At 38.3% G+C, this 12,504-nt stretch overlaps 1 protein-coding gene across 3 annotated transcripts in view; it reads left to right on the forward strand.

Moving 5' to 3' along the window:
* BICRAL (BICRA like chromatin remodeling complex associated protein) overlaps nt 1-12,504 on the forward strand; it is a 78,739-nt gene that overhangs the window by 16,529 nt on the left and 49,706 nt on the right. For 2 of the 3 annotated variants that reach the window (XM_077813835.1, XM_077813838.1), the window contains exon 1: nt 815-941. The exons of the other annotated variant lie outside the window; for it this stretch is intronic. The gene's annotated coding sequence lies outside the window, so the exon portion shown is untranslated. Of the gene's footprint in view, nt 1-814; nt 942-12,504 lie in introns of those variants that run through there. 3 annotated transcript variants of the gene reach the window in all.

Raw genomic sequence — 12,504 nt, forward strand, 5'->3', positions numbered from 1 at the left:
GCATTTCAGCTATTTTAAATTACGTAAAAACCATTACAAACCCAGATTTTTAAAAGAATAAGAATTATAATAGGTTACTACTTTTGAGTGAGATAAATAATTACAGAATTCAGTATACCAACAAGTTCACTCCTTGACAAGCTTTGGATCAGATCTTGCCTTTCTAGATTATTCAAAACTTTAAAAATCAGTGGAAATTCTGCATTTGCAGTGGCTTCGAGACTCGATCCGAAAGTTCACTTTCTTACTGCTGACAGGCATTTCTAATTAAACTTGCTTTTAATTTAGTTATGTTTTGGAGGTGGGACACAAATCCACAATTAACATTTTTTTTTTTTTAAATACAGAAAGGTCAGTAAATTGCAACTTTTAACACTAAGAAACCTGTTTTATACATCTTTAGATTAAAAACAAAAACAAAAATTGTCCAGTATTGTCAGTCTGGAAGAAATCTTGGAGGCTTTCTACAAGTTTTTAGGAAAAAATACAAGGTTGTTTTGTTTTTTAAACAAAAATAAACGAAGTAGATTACAACTTTTAAGTGAAAGTGAACAGCTGAGCTATTTCTAGATGGTCAGACCTTCAGTTCTCTTAAAAAAAAAAAAAAAAAAAAGCTTTTAAAAGTGTCTAACTTTAAAAAATGAAGAGCAGAGAGTTAATTAGAGCTTGGAAAATAATAATAATATCTGCGTGTGGTGGCTGCCTTTGCCTTTTTCTCTCTCTCTGCTTATTTCTCTCTCCGTGTGGCTGGCAACTCCTGCTCTGTGCTGTGCTGTGCAGTGCAGTGCTCTCCTCTCTCTTTCTCTCTCTCTCTCTTTCTCCCCCCCTCCCTGCCTCCCTCCCTTCTCTCTGTCTCTCTCTCTCTCTCTCGCTCTTACACTGCCAGCCCCTGATGTGATGGCGAAGAAACCCCGTTGACAAGGCACTGCTTTTTCATGACGGTGAGTTTCCCTTTGAGTGTATTATAATTTTGTGATAAAAATTTCAAGGAAAAAAAAACACACAACCTCCTTCCTCCCTTCCTTCGGGGAGGGAAAAGAGAGGGGGGAAATCTATCTCCAGACAGACAGAAAAGAAAGAGGAGCAAATTAACAACCAGGAGTTGCCAAAACCAGGATATTAGGTTTCAGCCCAGAGAGCTATTGGCTCTGGGGCTATGTATATAAATATATATCTAGAGAGAGCGAGAGGGGAGACAGGGAGAAAGAAGAGGGATATTTTGGTGGGTGGTTGTTGAGCAGATGCTAATTCACATGGAAATGAAATATTTATTTCTTTTTCAGCGAGGCTGCGGTGGTGGCTGCTGAGGCCACTTGGAAAAAAAAAGTTGTTTCTTAAAATAAAGAGGAGAGAGAGAAGGTTTCAGGTCCAGGCTGATCACTGCAGAGAGGGGAGAGGTTTGGGGTGGTTTTTTTCCCCCTCTTCTTGCTGATGCCATGCAAATGCAGGAGAGGAGGGGGGGAAAATCTCTTTTAATGACTCATTGATTGAGCTGGTTTAAAATTAGTTGTTGTTGGTCTTTTTTTTTTTTTATTTTCCGCCCCCCTTGATGGCCATCGAGAGGGCTAGAAAGAGGAGAGGGGGAGAGAGAGAGAGTGCGTGTGTGTGTGAGAGAGAGAGTGAGGAGCGAGGGGGATAGAGAGAGTGTGAGAGGGAGAAAGAAAAATAATCTTTTCAAATCTCCTCCCTCTTTTTTTCCCCCCTCGTTTCTTTGCTTTTCTCTAAAGCTCTCTGGGCTGTGAAACACTCTTTCTTCCTCCTCCTCAGGAAAATGGAGACACTTCGTCTCTCTCCTGGCTGTGTGGGGCTGGGAAGGATTTTTCTTTTTTTCTTCGCTCCTGGCTTGATTTTCCCCCCGCTACCTGCTTCCACCATCCTGATCTTGTAATTCCTCTGAATTCGTTTCTCTGATGTGTGTCTGCTGCGGATTTATTTTTCATCGGTTTTAATGTAGCCACTAGATTTTGTTGGTTTCTTTGCAGGTTTCTTCAGAATTTGCCTGTGTTTATTTTTTCCACGGCGTGGAACTGATGATCCCCGGGTGCGCGTGCGATTTTTTGGGCGGTGGACTTGGGGTTTAATCATCTTTCTTTCTTTTTTTTTCTTTTTTCTTTTTTTGCTTTGTAGGATCTGGCTCCCCTCTCTCCCCCCCCCCGCTTTGAACGTATTTACCTGTAATCTCGCTTTCTCTCTATTTTAAAACGTAATAATAAACCGAGACTCTCTCGAGTAACCCTTTTGGTTTTGCGTTTTAAGGGCTGTGTATCTGCTGCTTGGATTTTCTGCGTATCCGGTTCCTCCGATTAGTCCTCTGAGCCATTTTTTTTTTTTTTAATTTTGAAAAATCTCCTTCGGAATTTGAGCCAAAACCAAACACTGGTGGCATTATGGATGGGGCTTCATTGAAACCTTCTGAGCCGAGGAAGGGCAAAGTAGTTGTTGGGTTTTTTTTTTTTTTTTTTTGAGGGGAGGGGGTTGGTTAATTTTAGCGGCTTTCTCCTCCAACCTTAACAAAAAAAAATCCTCTTTCCGATCACGGGGTTGTGGGGAAAGTGCTGTAATATGGCATCGTATTTTTAAAAACACCCTCTAACAACTGAAGGGGAAATAGGACACGGTTTGTGTTTCAAGTATTATTTAATAAGGAGGGGAGGGGAGGCGAGGCGCGGGGGTGGGGGGAGGCCTTGGGCTTTTCCTGACACACACTCTCTGCTCGCCTCGGTGCCATCAGGATTTCAGTTCAAAGGAGAAAGCCCCGCCGCCGCCGCCTGTGGACTCGGCTGTTGGTTTGCCGCGCGGGGCTGGCTCGCTGTGTGTGACTGGGAGAGCAGGAGAAGATGGCGCTGTCTGGCTGCCTGCCAGCGTTTGTTGCGCAGTTTCACTGTGACTCTCCTCCCTCCTGGCCTCCTCCCCTACAGGCGCCATTTTAAAGCCCTGGGTGGTTGGGGTTTTTTTGTTTTTCCTTCATTTTTCATTCCACTGTGTGGGGCGTCGCCCTCCTCAGGTCATTTCCTTTGCTCATTCGGACTGTTCGAAATGCTGCTTGTGCAGCAAAGAGCACTTCGTTCCTTACTGAGGGAAAACCTCCTTCCCTGGTCTCCTTCACTGGGGAGATGGGTGTGAACGCCTCTCCCTCTCTTTGGGGGCGGAGGCGGGGGAGGAGATGAAAGATCATGTTGCTGGGTGTGTTAAGGAAACATGACACGGTTATGTACTGAGCTCTCAGTAGCTGTTTCCGGAAGGGGCCCTTACACATCTCCACTTCATTTTAAGTCTCTTCCCTTCCTCCCCCTTTCAGATTGTCCCCACAGTCCTTGACTCAGCTGCCAGAGCGAGGGGTGCACTCCTGGGAGGTGTGAAACGCCTTCAAATCCAAATGACTTCAGTGGGGTGTGAGGGAGCTCTGTGTCCCAGAGGGTGGAGACCCTGTTGTTTAAAGGTTGATAACGTGAGTGGAATATTTGTTGAGTTACCTGTGAACCCAAAATATGGCCCAAACTTGGGGAGGGGAACACTCATTTGAAATTCATTTCACAGTGAGATTAAAAGCATTTCTCTTCTTGTGGTGAAAGCTGCTGACTCAGGCTTTGATACTCAAAATAAGGTGCGTTAATAAAAAAGTAATAGGAATGAGACATTTCAAAATACAGATGACAAATTAAAAATTCTTCATTGCTAGAAGGACAATAAAAACACCTTTAATTAGCCTTGCAAAATTCTACTTAGCCACATGCCTAGGGCAAGTAACCCATTTGGTGGGTGAGTAAACAGCAAATTTTTCTTATCCTCTGCTAGATAGACATGAATTTGTATTTTGTGTGGGGGAGAGTCGGTATGTCTTCATGATCATTTTTAAGACTGATTTTAAAAGAATTTCCCAATGAGAAGGCTCCCTCTGACTGGTAGTTCTGTTATGATGAAACATGGGGGGGAGGGTTTTGTTTTGCAGCTGTGTGTATTTCAGTGAGACCATTGAAATCTCCCTCCTATTTAAAAAAATAAAACTTCATCATTCAAATACTACACCGTTTAAGGTATACTTATTAATGTGCATATTTAGAAAAAGGATAAAATCTATATTCAGGACACATGAATGAACTCTGTCAAACTGTGTAAAAAAACTACTGAAGCATGTGGCATATTGTTTGTTTCCCTTTTAATTTTATGCCTTTTGATACATCACAGTATGTTCCTGTCAGACTCAGACCTCTCATTCCTTTATGATGGTACTGAAAGATTTTCTCATTTGGGATTAATTTTAAGGCATTTTTTAAAAGCCTTTGTTTGTTGGTGGATGAAAGGATTTTGAGTTGTATTTTCAGTGAGAAATTAAACATTTTCCTCATTTAATTTTTTTTAAATCTCTTCCTTTATATAAATTATAATGTCTAGAGCATATCTAGATACAGCTCTATGAATGCTTGTTTGTTTTTTGAAGACAATCCATATTGATGACAGGACAATAAACTCTTCCAAATTCATTATTTAAAGTCAATTAAAAGGAAGTGAAATTCTTGTTTGCATACAAATTTTATATTTTTTAATACTTGAAAACGTGTCACTTTCAGAGCTGTTATTTTACATTATTTTGCTAAGAATAGTATTGAGGGTGTGAAGGAGGAGTCATTTTATTAATACTACTGATTATTTATACTACAGAATATATCTGATTCACACTAATAATTGGGAGATCCCTTGTGGATTATTGTAGTAATTTGTGCAAATTAGTAAGTGACAAAAATATGGTAACAGTACCAAGGGTACTGTGTCAGTAACTGCTCAATCCTGCAAATGCTTAAACGCATGCATATGTGTACTTGTGAGTAGTTCCAAACACTTACAGGATTGGGTCCTAAATGTACTAAGGGCATTTTAACAAGTGTCACTTTGGCCTGGCCTCCACTTGAAAGTTTTGCTGGCACACCTGTGTCAGAAGTGTGAAAAATTGCATCCTTAATCAACCTACCTGTGTTAGCAAAAGCCCCTGTATAGATGCGGCTATACCAGTTAAAAAAAAGTCCTGTTGCTGGAATAGCTGATTTTGTTTGGGAGACTGGTTGGTATAAGGCAGTGGTAGTCAATTTTTTGTCAAGATTCAAATTTCTTGGTCACGGTAAAGTCAAGATCTAGGCTCCAGGAAAAAAAACAACCCTCCCCCTCCCCACCTCCCCCGGTAATGATAATAAGTAAATAAAAAGATTTCAGGGTCCGTTCAAAAGTGTCTGGTGGTCTGGATTTGGCCCATGGTCACCTATTGACTACCCTTAGTATAAGCTATATTCGCAGAAGTGTTCTTTTGGCAGTGTAAACTGCTTCTTTTCTAGGATGGCCAATATAGCTATACTAGCAAAGACGATACTGGTGTAGATGTTTATATCGGTAAACAGCGTCTTTGCCGGTATTGCAGTGCCCCCTCCCAAGTAAGATTAGCGATAGCAGCAAAAGCACATTTTTGCTAGTATAATTGAATCTGTGGTAGGGCTCGTGCTTGCACAGCTATATAAGTCGGGATCACACTCTTTTACACCCCAACCAACATAATTTTGTTAACAAGAGCATGAGGGTAGCTACAGTTATACCACAAAAAAGCCCTTTTGCCAGTTTAGCTTATTTTGTTTGGGGAGCTGGTATAAGCTATTCTGGACAGTATGAAATGTGTCTCCACTAGGAAGCTTTATTGGTATAGCTATACTAGCATAGCTGTACCAATAAACCCTTTCTAGTGTGGACAAGGCCTTTGTGCTTGCCTACTTCAGAAAGTTTTGCCTCTCTAATTACACCAGTATAAAGCAACAGAAAAAAACCCTCCAGTGTGGATGCAGTTATACTGGTTTAAAAGTGCTTATTCTGATTTGGGAAGTGAAAGTTAGATGGGTAAAAGGCACCTTTATACTGGTATAACTGCATCCTCCACAGAAGAGCTAATGGTGGTATAACTACGTAGGTAAAAAAAAACCACACCCCTAAATGACACAGTTACACTGTTACAACTTTTCTACTGTAGACCAAGTCTTTGATTTAGTTATAGAAACCGTGTTTTGCTCTGTTTTTTCATTCAGAATAATTGTGTTTACAGATTAATGAAATGGGAATTAAGAAAATTAATTAACACTATATAATACACCCTTTCCTCTCTTAACTGGATTCCTCATCTAGATGATATATCTTCTAGAATTGTTTCAAGAAGCATTTTGAATGAGGAAAAGTTTTAAAAAAATATCAATGAGACAAATCTTCCTTAAAATACTTTGCAAAATCCTTCATCACAAGGTAATGTTTAAAAAACAAACAAAAAAGCTTTAAAGTTAATTGCAACTGGAAGGGATCATTTTTCAAAGGGCTAAGCTTGTAACACTGCACTCACGCAAAACTCCTATTGACTGCATTTTCATCAGTAAAACTGTTGTCGCATGGGGTGTGAAACAAACACCCCCCGACTGACATAAGTTTTACCGATAAAAAGCACCAGTGTGGACAGCGCTTTGTCAGTGAGAGACACTCTCCCACCGACAAAGCTACCACCCCTCGTTGGGGGTGGTTTAATTTGGTCGACTGGAGAGCTCTCTCCTGCTGACAGAGAGCGGCCACACTGCGTAGTGGCATGGCTGTAGTGGCACAGTTGGACTGCTGTGCAGTGCACAGTGTAGATGTAGTCTTAGTATGAATTTTGCCTGAGTGAGGAGTTACAGGATTGGGCTCTAAGAGCTGAGTTTATTAAGAACTTTGTGGACTGTGGGTAAAATCCTGGACCCACTGAAGTGAATGCCAAAACTCCCATGGACTTTGGGCCAAGAATCATCTTGTATCTTTCTTGAGGATTTCCACTCTAGTTTTCTGGGTAAACTAAGTACTATAGGTTCAGTGTGTTCAAACATTCAAACTGTTCATTCATCTATTAGTTCAATGTGTTCAAACATTATTTGGTTTCTAGAACAGGATAATTGAAGGGTACATAGTGTCATGCTCAGCATGAATTATCACCAGTAACACAGTATTACTTCATACATTCCTCTGTACTTTAAAGATGTTCTTTCTGTCTTTTCCAAGATATCTGATTATTACTTTAGTGACTAGTCAGGTGTATTGATAGGAATGCCACTGAAAATGTCTGTACTGGACACTGATTTACAAGTAAATTAAGTAATCAAATTCTGTTCCCAAAATTTTTAAATCTGGGATTGCATTATGTCACTTTCTCTGTCTGGTATCTTTAAAAAATATGTAAACATAGCAAAAGAGCATGAGATACAGCTGCTCTGAACAGGAGATTAAATAAAACCAACTGAAGAAACTGGTACAAGAAATTATTCATAACACTGTATTGCAATATAGCAGGTACTGTAACATGCTATGATATTGAATATGATGGTATTTTGAAATATTCAAGAACATCTCAGCATATAATAGAGAAGGAAGTACCAGTTTTAGGCAACAGTACTGAGAGCTTCAGGAATCTATACAGACTTTAGACAGTAATTTAGTTTCTTTCACTGGTGTGCATATTCTTAAAATGTCAGCACATGTTTTACAATTTTACAGTACTGTACATCCAAGCCTCTATGGATATATTTAGGGCCTTAGTACAAGTATGTGAAATTCAGAATGGTTTCCCAAATCTCAAATGAGGCCTCCTTAGTTTTCTGAGCTATTATTAACGATGAATGAAATTTAAGGAATATTTGAGTACTGGATGAACTGCCTTTATCTTTTTTTTCCTTTGTACAGTGCTTTAGTGTGCATGTGTTACTTGCCCTTCCAGTGCAGAAAGAGTATATGTCACTGTAAAAGGATACAATCCTCTAAGATGATTAATGCTTCCTGAAAGGGAATTAAAGTGTAGTGGGAGTCGAGGACACTTGCAGAGGCGTCCAGCAGCCCACTGGAGATAGTACTTTATGTATTTAATAGGTGATTGTAGTGATGTATGTAATTTATAAAATTACTCTGTGATGTATAGTATATATAATGTTACATATCACAAAGTAGTTTTCCGATCTTTTATCAACCATAGTTTTTCAGTAAGGGGCCATTAATATGCAAATTGTTCCGGTGCAAAATTTAAATTGCACCTTTCTTGTCATAGAAGTACTTTGAGAATATTAAAATATTAATATTTATTTCCAGAGTCACACAATTGATTTGCAACCTTATAATCTAATCTTTTAAATAAAAGATTCCTCAGTATGAGACCCCTAGATCAAAAATCCATTTTACACAGAGAAAAAAGTTGAGATTTTAAATACCGTATATACTCGATCATAAGCCAGTTTGTTTATAAGCTGCCCCCCCCCCCACAAGATGGATAAGTAAAAATGGTAAAAACTGTATGACCCTTTCATAAGCCGACCCTATATTTCAGGTGTTGGCAAACTTCGGCTCCCAGCCCGTCAGGGTAAGCCGCTGGCGGGTCAGGACGTTTTGTTTACCTGGAGTGTTCTCAGGCACGGAGCCCCTCAGTTTCCAGTGGCCACGATTTGCCATTCCCAGCCAATGGGAGCTGCAGGAAGTGGCGCCACTTCCCGCAGCTCCCATTGGTTGGGAACGGCAAATCGTGGCCACAGGGAACTGAGGGGCTCCATGCTTGCAGACGCTCCAGGTAAACAAAACGACAATGTATTAGATATTCAATTCAATGATTTCATAGAGTTTAAAATGATCAAATTTTGGTGTAGACCCGTTTATAAGCCGACCCCCGCTCTTTGATGCGTCACGTTTTTACCAAAAATATTCGGCTTATGAACGAGTATATACAGTAAGTGCCAATGAAAAAGCAAATGTTTGTGATTCTATCTTAAAAATATAGAATGTAATTTGGAGTATAAATGATTTTGAGTAAAGTACCATAGTTGTATAATTGCTGAGGCTTATCTTTGCCTGGGCCTGGGGAAAATATTCACAGGACACAATTGTACCTTTATTAGAATATGAACAGAAAGTACAGTTTTTGAGTGGATGGGCTAACTGAAAAAGTTTACTGTACTTTTCTCAAATTAGTTTCACTTGCTGGTTTTAATGTATAAAAATGACACCTTGATAATAGTTCATCCATTTTTTTCCACACTACTCTCTTTATACATTTCATATTCTTAGTTTTAGTGTAGTCAATCAAATTCCACAATGTTGGCCACTTTTTTCCAATGAACATTCTCTAGCAATGCCTGGTGCATAATTTTCAAACTAACTGGGGTAGGGAAGAGAAACGTATTTTAATAACATTTCATGTACTTCAGTTGTGCAAAAATCAAAATTTGCTTCTTGAGAGTAAAAGGCAGACAATGTGGGGGAGCAAACTCCGTAGCTGACCATTTATATGCCTGGTAAGTTTTTGTGAGAGTCAGATAATATCCCCTTATTGGAAGGTTCTCACATTGCCATTTTTAACAATGTTTTAGAAATTTAAAAAACAAAAATATGTAGTAATAAGGGTTTGAACTTACTTTTATTTATTTTTTCTGCATATTGCAGAATTCTCAGACAATACAAGCCAGATTCCTTGCAGAGCTCCCTTCAATTACATTTGAGGCCTTGTTTTAACTAGTAAGCTAACACATGGTAATTAACACATTGAAATCCTCGTATGGACAATACAGTTGTAGTTTTAATGCATTAGCAGGTCTATGTAAACGCATGATAAAATACTTCTATTTTTTTTTCTTATGTTGACACACCCTTGGGGCAGTCTTAGCCCCATTGAAGTCAATGGGAGTTTGCCATCAAATTTAGTACAGCCAAGATTTCACTCTGGGGGTTTTGCCTGTGCAAACACTGCAAGATCAGACCTATTGTGTTACACACAGCTTTGATGTAATTATGTTAATGAAGGATATAGTGGTAGTCTTGATTCTGAATTTTTTTCTTTCCATTACTTTGAGTTGTACAATAGTAAGTTTTAGGGCTGTCAAGCGATTAAAACAATTAATCATGATTAATCACGTGATTAATCACACTGTTAAACAATAATAGAATACCATTTATTTAAAATTTTTAGATGTTTTCTACATTTTCAAATATATTGATTTCAATCACAACACAGAATACAAAGTGTACAGTGTTCACTTCCTGTTTATTTTTGAATACAAATATTTGCACTGTAAAAACAAAAGAAATAGTATATTTCAATTCACCTAATGCAAGTACTGTAGTGCAACCTCTTTATATGAAAGTTGAACTTACAAATGTCGAATTATGTACAAAAAATAACTGCATTCAAAAATAAAACAATCTAAAATTTTAGAGCCTACAAGTCCACTCAGTCCTACTTCAGCCAATCGCTCAGATAAACAAAAAGAAAAGGAGTACTTGTGGCACCTTAGAGACTAACCAATTTATTTGAGCATGAGCTTTCGTAGCTCACGAAAGCTCATGCTCAATTAAATTGGTTAGTCTCTAAGGTGCCACAAGTACTCCTTTTCTTTTTGCGAATACAGACTAACACGGCTGTTACTCTGAAACCTGACAGATAAACAAGTTTGGTTACATTTGCAGGAGATAATGGTGCCCGCTTCTTTTACAATGTCACCTGAAAGTGAGAACAGGTGTTCGCATGGCACTGTTGTAACCGGCGTCGCAACATATTTATGTGCCAGATATGCTAAAGATTCATATGTCCGTTCATGCTTCAAGCAGCATTTCAGAGGATATTTGTCCACGCTGATGACGGGTTCTGCTCGATAACAATCCAAAGCAGTGTGGACCGACGCATGTTCATTTTCATCATCTGAGTCAGATGCCACCAGCAGAAGGTTGATTTTCTTTTTTGGTGGTTCAAGTTCTGTAGTTTCTGCACTGGAGCGTTGCTCTTTTAAGACTTCTGAAAACATGCTCCACACCTCGTCCCTCTCAGATTTTGGATTGCACTTCAGATTCTTAAATCTTGGGTCGAGTGCTGTACCTATTTTTAGAAGTCTCACATTGGTACCTTCTTTGCATTTTGTCAACTCTGCAGTGACAGTGTTCATAAATCAAACGTGCTGGGTCATCATCCGAGACTGCTGTAACATGAAATATATGGCAGAATGCGGGTAAAACAGAGCAGGGGGTGTACAATTCTCCCCCAAGGAGTTCAGGCACAATTTTAATTAATGCACTATTTTTTTAAGAACATCATCAGCATGGAAGCATGTCCTCCAGGATGGTGGCTGAAGCATGAAGGGGCATATAAATGTTTAGCATATCTGGCACGTAAATACCTTGCAGCGGCGGCTACAAAAGTGCCATGCAAGCGCCTGTTCTCACTTTCAGTTAACCTTGTAAATAAGAAGCAGACAGCAGTATCTCCCGTAAATGTAAACAAGCTTGTTTGTCTTAGCGATTGGCTAAACAAGAAGTAGGACAGAATAGACTTGAAGGCTCTAAAGTTTTACATTATTTTGTTTTTGAGTGTAGTTATGTCAAGAAAAAAAATCTATATTTGTAAGTTACACTTTCATGATAGAGATTGCATTACAGTACTTGTATGAGGTGAATTGAAAAAATACTATTTCTTTAGTTTATCATTTTTACAGTGCAAATATTTGTAACAAAAAATAATATGAAGTGAGCACTGTACACTTTGTATTCTACAATGGGCCACTCTCGTTACTACTTCAAAAGTTACTTTTTCCTCCCTTGGTATCCTGTTGTCAATTGAATTGTCTCGTTTGACTGACCTCACACTTCGTAAGGCAACTCACATCTTTTCATGTATTTTTACCAGCTCCTGTATTTTCCACTCCGTGCATCTGATGAAGTGTATTCTAGCCCACGAAAGCTTATGCCCAAATACATTTGTTAGTCTCTAAGGTGCCACAAAAACTCCTCGTTGTATTCTGTATTGTAATAGAAATCAATGTATTTGAAAATGTAGAAAAACATCCAAAATATTTAATAAATTTCAATGGGTATCCTATTATTTAACAGTGCGATTAATTGCGATTACTTTATTTTAACCGCAGTTAATATTTTTTAGTTAATCGCGTGAGTTAACTGTGATTAATCAACAGCCCTAATCCGTTTGAATTTTTTACAACAGTACTCAACCCAAGAGAATAAAAATGTAATATACATTTTATCAGAGGAGTGAAATAATTCAGAACTATTACAGTGTAACCAGAATTGTAATAGTCTTCCTTTTCACATAGCTGTTAGAGTGACAAATTTTGTTAGGATTTTGCATAATGTAAATAGTTAATATTATAGTAAGACTGTTATTTAAAATACTGGAAAATAGTGTAAATATAAGTAAGTATGAAATATTTCATGCTTTTGGCTCTGATAGTTCAGTTGTATTGTAAATCTCATTGAAAACTCTAATTTCAGATATATCCAGAGCAGACGCAATATGTAAAATCATATCAAAATTAATGAGATTTTGTGTGGTATACTTTGTATAATTTAAATAATTTTTTAAAAGCATAAACTTAAAACGTTAAGAATGTAGCTTACTGTGTATGCAGTTTGGTTGTGTTTCAAACTAAACTTGCCCATTTCCTAATTTTAAAAAGTAAAAATAGATAGAGCAGTAAT

The sequence above is a fragment of the Eretmochelys imbricata genome, chromosome 3, assembly GCF_965152235.1.
Source record: "Eretmochelys imbricata isolate rEreImb1 chromosome 3, rEreImb1.hap1, whole genome shotgun sequence".
In the NCBI taxonomy this organism is placed as follows: Eukaryota; Metazoa; Chordata; order Testudines; family Cheloniidae; genus Eretmochelys; species Eretmochelys imbricata.